Source organism: Etheostoma cragini, unplaced genomic scaffold (assembly GCF_013103735.1).
Source record: "Etheostoma cragini isolate CJK2018 unplaced genomic scaffold, CSU_Ecrag_1.0 ScbMSFa_680, whole genome shotgun sequence".
NCBI classification, from domain to species: domain Eukaryota; kingdom Metazoa; phylum Chordata; class Actinopteri; order Perciformes; family Percidae; genus Etheostoma; species Etheostoma cragini.
In genome coordinates, this window is record NW_023269295.1 from 7,565 (window position 1) to 18,173 (window position 10,609).

The following is a 10,609-nucleotide window of genomic DNA, read 5'->3' on the forward strand; positions in this document are numbered from 1 at the left end:
GCCTAAATCCAGCGCCTTAGACCACTCGGCCACACTACCTACATGTAGCTGTTGCCCACATCATGACACACACATAGTTACATATTAATAGAAGTCATGTAAAACCTGTCTAACTCGGCCGGCGATGCAACAGTTGAATGAAACAGTGGAAATCTGTTGATCGCTTTATTACACACACTACTGGCGACACATTTTTTCAAAACAGATTTACTCATTTGTGGGTCAGGATCAGCCGAAAAATGTTCTGGTGCGGCAGGTCCAGCTGGTTCCGGACAGTCTGAGAGGTTGACAAGTACTTCGGAGAACACACAGTGTCTCTGTCGCCATAAGATAATACCTGTCGATGTCCAGGACCTTCTGAGCCCTCTTGTGGACACGGTAACCCGTCAGCTGCTTCCCACACTCAGGGCAGTTTACCCTCACCTTCCAAGGGTTGTAGGGCATCCATACCATCAGCCAATGGGTGAAAAAGCAATCTGGTGTCGGTGTCTGGCGGTTTATGAGTGCTGGGACAGGGGGTTCAAACCACAGCTTCAAATCTTGCCGCAGTTGGCCAGAGTGAAAAATGGTGTTAGAAATCCACCTCTGGTCTTGGATGGCGATGTTTTTCCGCATCTCTCCTGGCTACCAGAAAGAAGCTGCTGCCCCAACAGTAGCTGGGTGAACTCCTCCAGGTTCACCCTGTTAAGAAGACAACAACAAATTATTAATGTATGGCATGAATAAAGGCCAGACTAAGCACAACGTACACAACAGCCTGGCCAATGAACAGACACTGCTGTACTCACACAGTCTTCTGCTATGTTGGTGTTCACAGCAGGGTTTGAGGTCCTTACGGAGGTTGGAGAGGGTCTGGGAGTTCTCACAGAAGACGGGGCATTGCTTGTGGTCCTGACAGAGGATGGAGATGGACTGGGAGTCAACTGTGGAGGTAATAGAGTGGTGGAAGAGTGAGAAGAAGTAGAACCGCTGCTCCTTCGCCTTGAAATAGACTTAATGCTTATTCAAAGCACAGGAATTAGCAGAGGATGGTTTTCGATCCATCGACCTCTGGGTTATGGGCCCAGCACGCTTCCGCTGCACCACTCTGCTCTGTTAATAAAATTATTTAAAAAAGGCTACACTGAGCACAACTTACACAACAGCCTGGCCAAAGGACAGACACTGCTGTACTTACACAGGCTTCTGCAATGTTGGTGTTAACAGCAGGGATTGAGGTCTACACAGACATAAGGACATAAGACGGCGAATGGCATGAACGAACGTGATTAGCTGTCAAGATTGGAAATGGAACATATGATTCTGAGACTGCGCCCGGCTTAATAGAGGTAAGGCAAGGCAAGGCAGCTTTATTTGTATAGCACATTTCAGCAACAGGGCAATTCAAAGTGCTTTACATAAAATTAGTTAAACAGATTAAACACAAGTACAAACAGTTAAAAATCATAAGCATCAAAAACCGATAAAACACATGAATAGACAGTTAAAAAACAGAATAGGAGTTTCTCTGACTTTCTCTGTAAACTTTAGACTACCTTTCACACTAAATAGTCAATGTTAGTGCTATCCTTTGTGATCACCTCAGTGTCACTACCTTTCACGACTCTATTTTTGAAGACGTTACTTTTCGTCCCTGACTCTTCTTCACACTAATTAAGCCAATATAGTGCTGCCATTCATGTCTATCTCGACAGTACACATTCACACTTTTTCTTTAAAGTGCTAGCCCTTGAGTCTGACTTTCTTTATTTTATTTTTAAACTTTAGACTACCTTTCACACTAAATAGTCAATGTTAGTGCTATCCTTCGTGATCACCTCAGTGTCACTACCTTTCACGACTCTATTTTTAGAGGCGTTACTTTTTGTCTCTGATCTACATTAAACTTCCCTTATTTCTCAAAAATATTCCAATTTCAGCAATTAAATTAAAATCGGACTTAATAGAAACCATAAAACTCTTACACTTTCTGGGTAATTTAGCATCTTCCTCATCTTTTCTCTCACTTCCTCTTTTTTCCTCTTTTTCCCTCTTTTTCCTCTTCTTCCCTCCCTCTTCCCCTCCCCCCCTTACAGACTATTCTTCCACAACATTGTTTTTATTGAGATTGAAGCCCAAATTGTTAGTTATTCCGACACAACCATTGCATTAGCCGCTTTCATAGTCTCGTTGGCGCAGTAGGCACCACGTCAGTCTCATAATCTGAAGGTCGGGAGTTTGACCCTCGCACGGGGTAGGTGTTTTAAAAACTAAAAAACACAACTGATGCTGAAAATATAGTATTTGAACACTGGCATGAGCACACAAATGAAAGTTGTGATTCTATGGTTAACTTTGAGATTTCTGAGATTGAGACAACAAAAGGCATTCTTCAAAGGTGGTAGAAACCCAATGACTCATCACAGTATACCAAACTGCAAATGTGCATTCATTGACAATATGCTATTGTGTAATCTCATAGTTACTCTGTTACTTTTTGACTATGATTTATAACATAGCAGTATAATCCTTTTGCTTATATACAGTATATAGGTTATATGACTACTATAGTTTCCATTTTTATATATGAAATACACTTGACATGCCTTTAAGATTACTCTCCAGCAAATGGAGACATTTCATTTCAGACACAGATGCTTTGTTAAACATCAACAGACTCGAAATACACTTATGCTGTATTTATATAGCACTTCTCTAGTCTTAACGACTACTCAAAGCGCTTTTACATCATACAGGAGACATTCACCATTCACACACATTCATACACACTGTGGCTGAGGCTGCCGTACAAGGTGCCACCTGCTCTTCAGATAAACATGAATACTCATTCACACTGCGATGGGCAGCACCGGGGGCAACCCGGGGTTCATTGTCTCGCCAGTCATGGGACTGCATGGCAAGGGATTGAACCACCAACCTTCTGTGGGGCAGTGGTGACACTGGCAGGCAACTGCTCTACCACTGAGCCACCACCACCCAACTGCTTGCTGCTGGTACAAAGTACAGCAATTAGCAGAGGATGGTTTTGATCCATCGACCTCTGGGTTGTGGGTCCAGCACGCTTCCGCTGCACTACTGTGCTCTGTTATTTACACTTCGGGGATGGAAAATTCTGTGATTCACATTTTGAGGGAAGGTGGCAACCAAGGTTCCAGCAGCTTACGGGTTGTAAAGTTAAACATTTGGTTGCCACTACCTGTTATGGGAGCTTCCTGATTACTCACTCATTGATTATTCACATGTAACACTTGTGATTGGCTGGTGTTTTAAAAACAGGGTATTGTGAGTACAGATATAAACTAACTAAAGTAAGGAGTCTACCAAGTTGCCTCTTATCATTTCAGATTGGACACCTAGTGAGTCTTACTGCAATGGTTTGGACTGGGTCGACTAGGGTTTTCTCCTGCTCTCAAGCAGACGGCTGTACTCACTCTGGTTTCTCTTCATAACACACAAGTCTTTTGCCTTTTACTAAAGACTTCCTTGAACGGGAACCCCTTTTTTTGTGGGCATTGCTGTTTGGCTGACCCTTTTGTACTTGTGAAAATTAAGCAGCTCCTATTGCTACCTGCAGGTGTTTCTGGCTCTGGAGCTGTGGAGTCTGGGTCTGTGGTTGGAGACACCTGCTGCCTCCATGTTCCTGCTGGACACCCTCTGCTGCAAATCTCCATGTCTCTTTCATTCTCTCTCTGTCTCTTTTCACCCCCAACTGGTTGATGCAGATGACCGCCCACCCTGAGCCATGGTTCTCACGCTCATAAAGCACCAGCCAGGCGCAGTCTCTGTGGCGTAATAGGTCAGCGCTGTTGGCTGTTAACTGGAAGGATGGTGGTTCAAGTTTGCTGTTCCAACACTAGCATACCGTGACCCCCATATACTGGTTGCCCCTGTTGCTCCATCCCCACCTCCACCTGCCAGTGGTCACCCTGCTTCTCAGGCAAGGTTTAATAAGAGGAAGGTGGACTACAACACTTGCAGGAAGTGTGGACAATTCAGGACCGCAGAAACTGGGCACAGCCAATATCAAGGCACTATCTACTGCCCACATACAGAAACACTGTCAAAAGAGTTGTGGTTAGATCAGATTAAAAAATCTAAAATGTAAATGTATAATGTAAATAGAAAACGTAAATAGTTAGATTTTACTATGCGTACAATACTTTTATGTAATGTGATTTATATGTTATGTGTGTTTTACTCTTTGTACACAATTAGTTTGTTGATTCTCTTATTTTCCTACCTGGTGTAAAAACCTTTGCATAGTCAGTCATTTCTTGTGCTAAACAATATTTATTTCTTACCTAAAGACATATTATTTAGTTGAGATCAATAATGTAATAAAGTTGGCATGTTTATATTAATTGGCTTCATTTCAATATTATTCCACATTCTAGTGTACACACTGCTGAGCATATGACTTGCCTTTATACACCCTACTTCCCTGCAATGATAACCGTATGACATACTTGCTTTTAGAGAAAAGAGAACTAAAAATGCTTGGTTTTACCTGTCATACATTGTTTAAAGAAAAAAAAAAAGTATTACTAAACAATTCTTATTATGAAGACTAACTTTTAATATTGACCAACTATAGTAGGATTACTAAATGTATGGAGTACTAAAAACAGATAATTGGTTGAAAAGTCAATCTAAACGTTATAAATTATGTGTTTAAATTGTTTCACAACCTTCCTAATATCTTGTTCCTCCAAAACTTTGTTTAGTAGAACAATAAAGTCGTGGACAGTGTAATTGGGTCTTCTGGCACTAGGAGGGGATCAAACCTAAGATCTGGTGCTAGGTGGCGATCGAACCTGTGACCTTTGAATCTACATTAAGCTTCCCTTATTTCTCAGAAACATCCCAATTTCAGCAATTAAATTAAAATCTGACTTAATAGAAACTAGAAAACTCTTACACTTTCTGGGTAATTTGGAAAAATCCTCCTTTTTCCTCTTTTTCCTTCTTCCCTCCCTCTTTCCCTTTTTCCTCTTCTCCCCCCTTACAGGCTATTGCTCCCCAGCTTTGGTGCAAAACAAATTGATGATTGTTCTTTGCTTCTTCATGGAGTATTGCGGAAGGGAATATGATCAGAGTGGTATTAGTAGATGTGTGGAAATTAATGGGAATACACATGATAATATATTCAAAGCTATTTAATTAACTACAAATATTGCCAATCTTGAAATATGTGTTTTGTCTATGGTGGACAATGTTACTTGAAAGATGTTGGGGTTACCCCAGTGACCTCCAACAGGGAAATTGACATCATCCTTCACCTCTGCCTCTACCACAGAGGACGTGTCAGCTAGATTTAGAAGTTCCTCAAAGTGCTCCTTCCACCGTCCTATTACCCTCTCAGTTGAGGTCAACAACGTCTCATCCTTACTGTACACAGCTTGGATGATTCCACACTTCTCTCTCCTGAGGTGGCGAACGGTTTTCCAGAAGCACTTTGGTGCTGACCGAAAGTCCTTCTCCATGTCTTCTCTTGACGTCTCCCTTGCTTTACCTCTGTCACGGCAGAGGCTGCAGTCTTTTGGGCCCGTAGGTACCTTCCTCCGGAGTCAGCTGGGATAACATATCCCAGAAAGACTCCTTTTTCAGTCGGACGGCTTCCCTGACCACCCGTGTCCACCAGGGGGTTTGTGGGTTACTGCCCTTAGAGGCACCTGAGACCCTTAGACCACAGCTCCCCGCCACAGCTTCAGCAATGGAAACTTTGAGCATTGTCCACTCAGGTTCAATGCCCCCAGCCTCCACAGGGATGCACGAAAAGCTCCACCGAAGGTGCGAGTTGAAAGTCTGTTGGAGAGGGGCCTCCTCCAGACGTTCCCAATTTACTAGGATGCTCTGGTACCACGTACACTTATGAGCATACATATGTCCGAACATGGTGTTTGTTATGGACAATTCATGACTAGCAAAGAAGTCTAACAACAGACAACCAGTCTGGTTCAGATCAGGGAGGCCGTGCCCCCCAATCACGCCTCTCCCAGTATCTCCATCATTGCCCACGTGTGCGTTGAAGTCCCCCAGCAGAACAATGGAGTCCCCTACTGGAGCCCCATACAGGACTCTATTCAAGGTCTACAATAAGGCAGAATATTCCAAACTTTTGTTTGGTGCATATGCACAAACAACAGTCAGAGTTTTCCAATCCAATAATGTGGAAAATGTAATGTTCCTTAATAAAAATCGATGATTGGTCCCTGTCCCACATACCCCCCGGCCATAGTTACACAAGCACACCCAACTCGTGCCATATTTTCCCAGCATATCCTCTGTTTCCCCAAGCACTCTTTACCTAATACCCAATAATAAAATACACAAATCCATCAATCTTTATATGAAAAAGAATGCTATCCCATTGTTAGTACACGTGAGTGTCACTAGTCTAAAGCCACCTGTCCACTATCTTGTCGGGATCATTTGGATGCAGCCTTGGCCCTTCACCAGGCGAGGTCGCTGTTACTGAACTTCTAGTAATGAACCCAATTTCAAACCAATTCCTCATAGTGGTTCAGTGCTTCACCAAAGCTTCATTTGCCCTTCACTATCAGCACCTAGTTTCTTGACTTTGTAATGCCTTATGTCTACTGTAAAAATGTAAATTGAGTTGAGCCATAATTCATTTTTATTTATACCTTTGTTTTTCCTACTGTGACATGTCAAAATGTCAAAAGGTGCATTGTTTGAAAGCCCATCTCTACACATCCGTGTTCCACTCCCACAGGTGGTTTCACACGTGCTGTTTGTGCCTTAAATTCACAGAATATTTTTGTAATTTATTGGTGTTTTTCTGTATTTAAAAAAACTGAAATAATCTGTACAGTTAACAGGAAAATGTATGTATATTTACAGATTTTTTTTACAGTGTGCTAACTCCTGACTATTCCCTGACCGGGAATTGAACCCTAGCCGCAGCGGTGAGAGCGCTGAAGCCTAGCCACGCGACCATGAGGGAGTCACATCCAACAAACTTATTTTTGTAGATTTTCCTTTTCACATACTGGAAGGACTCATATTGTTTTAGGCGAGGAATGGCGCCGGGCTTGAGCTTCAGAAGGCAGGACATGACAGATTTGACATCTGTCACATAGTCAGTTTGTATTCTTAAACTATAGACATTATTGTCCTATTGTCCTATTCAGTTTTAATCTCAGATGGCATCATCTCAGATGCTAAGAAGCATCGTGCCATGGGGGACCATGAATGGCTGTCCCGGCTGAGGACATTTGCCGCTACAGGGGTTTGGTCTACTGATGCTGGGAATTGACCAGCCCCTAGGCAACGGATCTCGGCAATTCTTTAGCTAAAACGCCCTAAACTGATTCCCATTCATTTCCTATGGTACTGCTAAACCAGTACGGATGTAATATATCCTTGGCCGCTAGTGTGCGCACTGGAGGCGTTTGGCGCCCTGTAGCAGATTAGCGAGTGAAGCTTCCGGCTCGCGCAGTGCTCGTGTGGACAGTGGATTTACAGCACCCATCAATTGAGCTCCGCTGAACATTAGGCTAAAAGGTAAGTTATTTATAGTATTGTGGGTGAAAAGATGTTAAATGACAAAACGTGTAATGAAGTGTTACGTTGTCCTTGTCTGACATTTTCTATTTTAACGTTACATGAATGCTATACAGTTAGTCACTGTTCATGTTAACGCCAATTTCGGATGGATTACATGTTAAGCGTTACAATTTAGCGCTACGTGAACTTTACTGTTTAGCTTTAACGTTACCAGCCGGTTGGATACTAACGTCAGCAAATGTAATAACAAACATTCTTAATTTGAATTATGTAAATCCGTCGTATTTTCTTTGTTTCCTCAACTTAACGTCGGCTGTTGCTATCAGCCACTGTTGTATTTCTGCAGCTTAAACATGTCTTCTGTTTTCTGGCAGTTTTATACTTAGCAAGTGTTTAGATCCAGTGGTCAAATGTAACTAATATACATACAACTGGAACGTTACTGCTACTCATACTCTAATGTCACATCTCAGAGGGATGTTTAGGCTACTTATTAATTGCTCTACAGTTTTTTACAGCTTTGCAGTTTGAGGTTATTATTAATAAACACATACATTAGGATGTATTATTATAGATTAAACTACCTAACCGGTGATAAAGTAGTTAAAATCAGCTCCAACTTTACCAGCTGCCACATTAAAGTGAAACGTCTGCCCAAAACTTGTCTATTGTTGTTTCTGAGATCAACAATAATTTGGAAAGTTGAATAGTTATTGCTTACCCGGTAATATTAGAGAAGAGCTCTTGATGCCACTGTAGGCAGACAATTTAGAAAATTAAGTTACTTTACACTTTCAACTGTTACATCTCCCCTGAATCACCATCTGCAAATTTTCAAGCCTCGTTGGCATGCCGACAACAATCTACAGTAGGTAAATCACTGGCTAGCTATGCAGGAGTACCTCATACCTTTTACCAGGTTCAGGTGGTTAATAGTTATGGTCAAATGAAGCTTCATTAAGCTTTCTGAACAATGTTCTTCATTTTCTGAACGCATTCACTCAGTAGTGTTTTATTATTGGTTGTGCATCTGTGATTGCCCTAGAGGTGCTCTCAGTCCAGAACCTCTCCCGCTCGTCTTTGTTAGTTTTACACTGTCCAGCATAAATCGCTGACACCATACCTCACACTTATCCATGCATACACATTCACTACTGACTAAACTGACTACCACCATCATTGAAATATCATTTCTTTTGTTGTGGTCATATTCTCGCAATTCCTTCAACCTTTGCACACAGCCTTTTGTCCCCCCTTTTCATGGGGTCATGACAAAGCATCTAGGGTCGATCTTAGCCTCTGTGTGAGTACAAAGGTCTCCACATACATTGTTTTTATTAAGATTGACGACCAAATTGTTAGTTTTTCTGAAATTTTCCAAACCATTGCACTGACTTTCATAGCCTTGTTGGTGCAGTAGGCAGTGCGTCAGTCTCATAATCTGAAAGTCGTGAGTTAGACCCTCACACGGAGCAGGTGGTTTAAGAACCAAAAAAACACAACTGACGCTGAAAAGACAGTGACTTGCAGGTGGTTGAACACTGGCACAAGCACATTAATGGAAGTTGTGATTCTATGGTTGTTTCTGAGATTGAGACAACAAAAGACTCTCTTTAAGAGTGATGATGAACCAATGACTAATCAATGAGTCAATGACTCATTTGCTAAACCGCGGATGTTCCTTCATTAACAATATTGTATTATCTCATAGGTACTGGAAGCCACCCATCTCCACCAATGTATCGCTTAGCATTTATTTTCAGTCTGTGTTACAAGATTTGCAGTAAACGTTGTGTTGACAAGCAGAAAGGCAACAGGTGTGTTACTTTTCGACTATGATTTATACCATTAGCAGCGCAATCATTTTGCCCAGGTTTGATTTCCAGCCGCTGCAGTTGCATGAACAGGTTTTGAAGCCATATACAACATTAATATGAATTGTTTCACCCAGGTTTCTTCTTTTATTCAGTGATCTCAGAAAAAAGTCCCAAAAATCTGAAAATCTTCGGGGGATGTTGCTCAGTGGTAGAGCTCATGCTTTACATGTATGAGGACCTGGCATCTCCAGCAGGTATTATGGTAGAGTCTTTAAAAGAGCTGCTAAAGATATTACCTCATGGCGTACCTGTGGGGTAATCTGACTGGTAGGGTTACAGAACGTAGTGGTAGACTAAGACCTCCTGTGACACAAACTAAGCGGTATGCTCTCTCTTTTCTACCTCAGACAGCACAACAAGCACTTTAAATGTACACGTTTTACAGTTTCTATTTTACTATATTTATGTACTTGTACTGGAGTATATTTATTGTACACTCCAGTTATTATGGGTGTTATGATAAGTATGAGTACTGTAGTTTCCATTTTTACGGATGAAATTGACACTTGATATGCCATTAAGATTACTCTTCAGCAGGTGGAGACATTTCATTTCAGACCGAGATGCTTTGTTAAACATCAACAGACTCGAAATACACTTACTGCAGGTACAAAGCACAACAATTAGCAGAGGATGGTCTCGATCCATCGCCCTCTGGATTTGGGCCCAGCACGCTTCCGCTGGGCCACTCTGCTCTGTTATTTACACATTGGGGATGGAAAATTGTGGGATTCACATTTTGAGGGACGGTGGCAACCAAGGTTCCAGCAGCTTACGGGTTGTGAAGTTAAACATTTGGTAGACCTTGCCACTACCTGTTATGGGAGCTTCCTGATTACTCACACATTGATTATTCACATGTAACACTTGTGATTGGCTGGTGTTTTAAAAACAGAGCATTGTGAGTACAGATATAAACATCAGTAAGGAGTCTATCAAGTTGCCTCTTATCATTTTAGTTTGGACACCCAGTGAGGCTTACAGCGATTGTTTGGACTGAGTCTACTAGGGTCTTCTGCTGCTCTCGAGCAGACGGCTGTACTCACTCTTGTTTCTCTTTATAACACACAAGTATTTTGCCTTTTACTAAAGACTTCCTTGGAGGGGAACGCCGATGAGTTGAGACTATTTTTGGTGGGCTTTGCTTTTTGGCCGAGCCTTTTGTACTTGCTTTTGCTTACCTTTGCTTTTACTGATCAGCT

At 41.9% G+C, this 10,609-nt stretch overlaps 1 non-coding gene and 1 pseudogene across 1 annotated transcript; both read left to right on the top strand.

Annotated features, from left to right (window-relative positions):
* Nucleotides 1–3,427: 3,427 nt before the first annotated feature.
* On the top strand, nt 3,428–3,548 carry LOC117941392 (annotated as a pseudogene).
* A 6,901-nt stretch (nt 3,549–10,449) lies between these two features.
* On the top strand, nt 10,450–10,565 carry LOC117941391. Its single transcript, XR_004655908.1, has one exon. It is a non-coding gene; the product is annotated as a U5 spliceosomal RNA (small nuclear RNA).
* The last annotated feature ends 44 nt before the right edge of the window (nt 10,566–10,609 follow it).